Source organism: Delphinus delphis, chromosome 7, assembly GCF_949987515.2.
Source record: "Delphinus delphis chromosome 7, mDelDel1.2, whole genome shotgun sequence".
In the NCBI taxonomy this organism is placed as follows: domain Eukaryota; kingdom Metazoa; phylum Chordata; class Mammalia; order Artiodactyla; family Delphinidae; genus Delphinus; species Delphinus delphis.
In genome coordinates, this window is record NC_082689.1 from 32,163,507 (window position 1) to 32,171,213 (window position 7,707).

A 7,707-nucleotide genomic window follows, 5' to 3' on the forward strand; every position below is an offset into this window, starting at 1 on the left:
ACTCTCTAATGGGCTCATGGAAATCATTCTCTGTGGACGGGTGTCAGAGCTGTGAAAAATGGGTGCTTGAAATCCAGCAGGAATGTAAGGGTAGAAAAACAAGGTGTTCTAAAAGGGGAGAGAGTTTCATAGGATGGAGATAGACTGTGTCCAAAAGGCACCAATAAGAATTAGATTGAGGATTTGAGAAATATTTGTTATCAGTGTTGAAAGCAGTTATGAATATTAGGAATTGAACGTCTGTGTTGGATGTAAGCGGCCCCATGGAGCATTTAGCGCACACATTGCTTAGTTTGTGCCAAGCCTTTCCCGTCTCACTTCTAGGAACTTTGAGAAACACATTTGCAAGCACCCCACCTACTGACTATCTGGAGGAGGTCCCCTAAGCAAAGGGAGAGTCAAAAGTATCGGGCCTCCCTGGTGGCGCAGTGGTTGAGAGTCCGCCTGCCGATGCAGGTGCCCCGGTCCGGGAAGATCCCACATGCCGTGGAGCTGCTGGGCCCGTGAGCCATGGCCGCTGAGCCTGCGCGTCCGGAGCCTGTGCTCCGCAACGGGAGAGGCCACAACAGTGAGAGGCCCGCGTACCGAAAAAAAAAAAAAAAAAGTATCACATTTCCTTAGGAGGACAGTAAGGTAACCAAAAGCCCATTGGTACCTCATGGTCTCCATGTCCCTCAAGGAATCATTCAGGCTAAGTGACAGGCATGAAAGGAGGCTCCGTAGCAGCCTCCCCAAGGCTGGTGCCCTTGCCCTCTGGCCAAGCCTTCTGCATTTAGGGTCATCCCCCTGGCGCGGCCAGCTCCACTCTCCTCTTCTGGCACCTGGGTCAGGATCCTGTACTCGATGGCTTTCTCAAAAACTTTCCAGTAACATTTTTCTGCTTTCCTGAAAACCCTAAGCTTTATATGACTACCCTAGTTTGGGGTTTGTGTATGTGGTTTTTTTAAAAAAAACACAATTTGTATTGATTTTTATTCTGACTATAAAAGTAGGACATATTACATATAGAAAATTTAGAAAAAAGATACATTTTACTTTTTTAAATGTCAAAAATAATCAGTAAAACAAAACTCACCTCACCTTCCATGTGTTTTCCTATTAAGATTTTTACGTATTTAATATGAGGTTTTACTTATCATTTTCGACAGATCTATACTATTATCTGTTTTATCTTGAATATTTTTCCATGACCTGTAAGTATTCTTTATAAACATCATTTGACATTGATGCATAATATTTCATCATATAATCACCTCATAAGTTATCTAACAATCCCCTGGTATTGTCACCAAATTTTTGCTATTTTCAAATGCCATATTGAACACCTCTCAGGATTTAGCTGAAGTGAAAGAAGGCTTCGTGTCCCTCCCTCTTTGTCTGATAAATGACAGATCAAAAGTATTTCCCTCCTAATAGACCCTCTTTGTCCATATTTCAATGTTCTCACAAACACAGTCTTTGTGACCCCCACCCATACCAGTATATCTTTCTGCCCTTTGGAGCAATTTGTCCTTGGTTATGGTTCACTTACACTTCTGAACTAAAGGTAAATGATAAAGTTATGTCTCCAGTCTGAGAGAAGATTCACTTCTAGAATTTGACCCAGTATTCCTAGCTCCGACTCTCTAAGATATAGGGGAAGTTATATCTTACCCAGGGCCTGATGTCTTTCTAAGGACAATTTATAGAAAGCAGTATGCCCTTCTCTAAAAGGTTACCCTTATTCAGGAGTCCCCAGACCACCCAGATATAGAACAAGAGGCTCTGAAATTCATCACAGAGATGAAGAATATGTACAGTAGAAACAAACACTCCCCCAAATTTCCTCTGATTGATAACAAAAAGTTAAGGAGCAAATTAATAGCTGCTGTGAAGCATATAAAAGAAATATGCTTCAAGCATGTAGCATGTAGTTAATAATATGTATATGGTAATGCTTACTTGAATCAACATTAGCTGGAAAGAAGGAGTGCAATTATCTGGTCCAGCTCCTTTATTTTGCAAAGGAGGATGCTGAAGACCAGAGAGGTTAGTTGATTTACACAAACCCACAAACAATAATTAAGTATACTTGATTTTATTAATTGACTAACCGTATTTGGTTTTCACTCCTTAGAATAAAAAGAAACACAAACTTTGGCATTTGCCTTCCTTTTTTTTTTTTTTTTTTTTTTTGCAGTACGCGGGCCTTTCACTGTTGTGGCCTCTCCCGTTGTGGAGCACAGGCTCCGGACGCGCAGGCTCAGCGGCCATGGCTCATGGGCCTAGCCGCTCCACGGCATGTGGGATCTTCCCGGACCGGGGCACGAACCCGTGTCCCCTGCACTGGCAGGCAGACTCTCAACCACTGCGCCACCAGGGAAGCCCGCCTTCTTTTTTTTAACACACTAAAGAAACAAGTCATTTCATTAGAGTCCTTTCACATTTGCTCTTGAAATTCAATGGCATTCACTTATACTAAGAAGTAGAAATGATAGAGATGAAATAAGGGACCTTCAATCCATCAATGCATGGAGTACTGAGACCCTCCTACATTTCCCATAATAATAACAGTTATGAACCAAACACTTTACATGCCTGATCTCATTGAATACACACACAACCTGTGAGAAACATGCTATTATTATCCCCATTTTACAGATAAGAAGACTGATCCCGAGAGAAGGTTAAGAAGTCTCAGGAAGCAGTGGAGCCAGGATTAGAATGTACACCTTTCTAACTTGAACTACCAAGCCATAATCACAGCACTTGACTGCCTCCCTACTCTCAACCCTCTCCAGGATTGTAAATTCCTTCAGGACAAAAGAATAGGGAATGTACATTACCTTTCTGGTACAAGTCATTTAACACTATGTCTTATTAGAGCCTGAGTGACCAGAGGGTGGAGAGGAAACAGGGTAGTGGCCCAAGAGGGCACTGGGCAGACTTAATCAAACTGTGTTTCATAAAAACCCACCTGTATTTTTCTGGAGAAATTCCAGATTCCTTAAATCCACACGTGCTCTTGAAATTCAAGGACAGATGCTCTGTGATGAAACAAATGACCTTAATAAATCAACATGTATACTGAAGTCCCACCTATAATACATGGCTCGTCAAAGAAAAATGTAATACACATGACCAAATTCTATAGGCTGTTTGAAACATAATAGGAATTAAGCCTAGGGGTAAGAGCCTTAAAAAAGAGAAAGAAAAAGAAAAAGACTCTTTTTTGTGATATATTAAGAAATATGTATTTTGGTCTTCATCCTTGGCTCCTAGGAAAAGCTCCTAAAACCTGTGAAATTCCCTAATCAATAAAGATGCTAGGAGTATCTTTTGTTTTAATAGTTGGGTTTTGACCCCAGTTCCTGACACAGAGCTCCTAAATCCCTTGGAATTTCCTGTGTGACAGGAACATTTTTTTTTTTTTGTCCTAACGAAGGGACTCTTGGTGGGCTCCTGGAGAGCTTTAGGATGGGAGCTGGCCACAAAAACATCAAGCCATGATTAGAAGCTTGGAACTTTTAGCTTCACCCCCTATTCTCTGGGGAGGAGAGAAGGGAGGGAGATTGAGTTAAAAATTAATCATGCCTAAGTGACGAAAACTTCATAAAAATCCCCGAACTACAGGCTTTAGGGAGTTTCTGGGTTGGTGAACACATCACAGGCTGGGAGGGTAGTGCACCCCAATTTCACAGGGACAGAAGCTACTGCACTTGGAATCTAGAACTCACCCTACATACCTCTTCATCCGGCTGTTCATTTATCATTTCCTTTATTGTGTAATAAACTGGTAAGTCTAAGTGTTTTCCTGAATTCTGTGAGCCACTCTAGCAAATTATTGAACCTGAGGAGGGGGTTGTGGGAACCCAACTTGTAGCCAGTTGGTCAGAAATACAAGTGATAACCTGGGACGTGCAGTTGGCTTCTGAAATGGGGCCGGTCTTATGGGACTGAGCCCTTAACCTGTGGGATCTGACACTAACTCCAGGTAAATAGTGTCAGAACTGAATTGAATTGTAGGACAGCCAGCTGATGTGGGGTGAAAAATCACACATTTGGGAATTCCAGTGGCTAAAAGCACAGGACATGAAGTCCCATGGGCTTAGGAGTCAAATCCCAGTTGGGTCACCTTGTAGCCATATAATCTTAGAAAGTCATAATATCAACTCCTCGTGTGTAAAATGGGGATCAAAATGCCTCACTCAATAAGTTGCTCACATGTCACACAATGTGTGAATCTCCCCAATAAGATTTAATTAATCTCCACGTCATTCTTATTATAAGGGGCTGAATAAATGTTTGTTGGATCAACCAAAACAGATCATTGAATATGTGTTCCATCTATTTCTGTGGATTGATTTTACTTCATAGCAAGAGTGCCATCAGAATCATTTTAGAAATTAGCCCAGTATTCCTCCTTGCCGGACAATCCTTTAGTAATCACACAAACCAGTATAAGCTACAAAGTATCACTGAAGAGTCTTCGAGAATCAGAGTGGCCAAGCTAGTCAGTGGGAAAGTCTTGGCAATCTCTAACTCATATAGAGCAAGCCTACCAGGATAATATCTTCTTTGATCTAAATTCCAGCTAGAAGCTTGCCTTTCATTTTAGTTTCTAAGTTTTCCCAAACCTCTGTCTCACAGAGGTTCAAATGCTCACATGGCGATTGTGGGAAAATAATGAGGCCTTAGATTCTCCCTTTGAGCTTTGATTCTACCCCAGGTGTTTGTATGAAAATCTTATTCGAAAAATAGACAAAAATGAAGTCTAAAAAGTCATGCATATTATCACAAGCCAGCAGGACCAAAGCCTGAAAAAAATTAGGCTACCACTAAAAAAAGCAAAAAACAAGAAATAACGGCTGTACTGATTGACTAATCCCACCAAGTAAAGAAATATTACAGAAAGATATATTTGCAGGAACAATCTGGGAGGCTTTACCAAGGATTACATGAAAAAGTATGGTGAAAAGTAGCTTAAAACAATTACCTAAAAATCTTTTGACCACTAACAGAGGCAGGCCTGTCTCTCCATATGGTAAAAGCAGTTGCTAACATTTCCTGGGGGGCTGCCAGCTAGCAGGTATGTGCTAAGCATCAGGCATGCATTATCTCCTTCAATCTCCACAACAACCGTAAGAGGTTGCTACTATTAATATCTCCATTTCATAGGTAAGGAAACAGAAGCTTAGAGAGGTTGAGTAATCTACCCACAATCATGCAGTAAGTAGCAAAGCAAGGATTTAAAGTAGAGTCAAACGTCATGGGAGAAGTAGACACCATCCCAATCAAATCAACCAACAGCTCGAATCTGTGACTGATAGCGCGGTGGGTAGGAGCATTGTTTCTAAAGAGGCATGTATCCTCTTGAGAGACACATCTATGATTCAGCACCAACTTCATAAAAATTCAGCAAGAATTCCATAGGACTTGCAAAGTCTTCCTCAGTCAGGAGTACGGGATTCTCATACTCTCCTGCTGACCCTATATTCATGGAGACCCAGTCAAGAGGAAAAAACACATTTTGTGTATGCCTGACATCATCCTAGAGGAATGAATCCTGACGAGACCAGGAATTTGTGTGCTGTCAGCAAGGATACAGCACGAGCCCGGACAATGCTGATCTGAGCTTTAGGACGGTTCTATGACAACAAGTTCATCCACTTGGTAATCTGAAAATAAGCAGAAGGGGAGTGGTAGATACAGAAAACCTCGATCACTGTCGTTAAAGATTGAGAGAGACTATTGCCAATCAGACTTGGGCAAAACCATTAGGACAGTGTGACAAGGGACAGTCTTAGGACCCAAAGATGTTGTCAAAGAAGTCTACTGTGCTGCTCTCCAGTCCTATTATTCTGGAAATCTAATGGTCTCATGGAGCCACGTTCCTTCAGTCTCAGAGAAGACCACCCCCTGCCTTATCGTCGGCATTAAACAAAGGTACCAAGGGCCCTGAGCTGGCTGAGTTTTTAAAGCCGCTGGGACATTTTGGATATTTTCTAGAAAGAGGAATGTTAATTAAACATGACTGAGGTTGGGAGGGCAAGGTAAGGAATGTATTTCACTCCACAGCTTGTCTTGAACCTGATTTGACCCTCCTCTATAACCCGGCTTTGCAATCGGTGGAATGGTAAGGAGGCAACCTCTGACCTCTTCAGGAAGTACAATCTTGTCCAGGTCTTGGGAAAACCATCATGCCTGGCTTTCCTCCTTTTGGAAAAAATGTAAGGGGCTTTGTCCCCTCACATGTTTTTTAGCACGGAACCTACAGGAAATAGGACTGTTAACTTCAACATTGCTTTCAATGGTCTCTCGTGTTACTGGGCGCCCATGGGAACCTTCCCACCCTCCCCCTTCTTGTATTTTCCTCCCCCCTACCCTTTCCAACCATTCCCACACTCACTGAATAAGGAAGGTCAATCTGAATACATCTGTCCTCATCTCTGGAATGCCACAGAGGAGTAACAGCTGTTGACCTCTGTTCAGAACACATGATCCTGTTTGTCCCAAAAGTAGCTTGGGTGAACTCCAGATAATATATACAATCTCCACTTCCTATGGAGAATGTAGGGCCAGGAGAGTATATTCCCCACACTTGCTTTATTATAAAGACAACCTGCTTTCAAGTACTGGATCCTATGCCTACTAAGAGTAATATTAATAATTATAAATAGAATTGTACCTAAAATTTTTTAAGCATTTGCTATATGCCAGATATAGTACAAAGTTAGAAGCATCCCAAATTTTTAAGCCTTAATTTTTCCTTTAAGTTTTGGAAAAAAGCAGTACTTTTCTTTCTTTATGTACTTCCATATCTTAATACATGCACACACACACACACACACACACACACACACACACACACTGAAAACATATGCTAACCTCCTGTGTGTACAGGCAATAAGACTGAAGATTTTGTGTTTTCTTCTAGAAATATTGGAAGGGAAAAAAGGAAGTTGAGGAGAAAAAAAAAAAAAAAAACCTTTGGACTTTCCTGGTGGTGCAGTGGTTAATATCCACCTGCCAATGCAGGGGACACGGGTTCAAGCCCTGGTCCGGGAAGATCCCACGTGCCGTGGAGCAACTAAGCCCACAGCACAACTACTGAGCCCACAGGCCACAACCACTGAGCCCACATGCCACAACTACTGAAGCCCGTGCACCTAGAACCTGTGCTCCTCAACAAGAGAAGCCACCGCAATGAGAAGCCCGCAGATCGCAATGAAGAGTAGCCCCTGCTCACTGCAACTAGAGAAAAGCCCGTGCGCAGCAATGAAGCCCCAACGCAGCCATAAATAAATAAATAAATAAATTTATTTTTTTAAAAAAGCTGTAACTGGGATGTTACAAAAGCCCAGTAGTAAGAGTAAGGAGCAAGAATACAGAGGCTATGGCCCAAGGCAAGTTCTGGACAAATCTAGGATTTGTCTAAAAATCCATCCAGAGATATCCATTAACACCATGGTACATATGATGTCTTTTATACATGATCTTAAGGAAAATTCCAGACTGAACTTGTTCTCACAGCATTTAGCTTCTGTTGTATTATAGGCTGCTTAGAATTGGGGTGACTAAAACCTCATCATTCTCTTCATTGAGGGGCTAGAATCAACATTGGAAACATGGGGAAATCTCATCCACGTCAGGAATCTAACGTACTCTGCTTTTTCATGCTGTTGCTCATTGTATGAAATGTGCCTAGCTTTGCTATACCAAATTGTT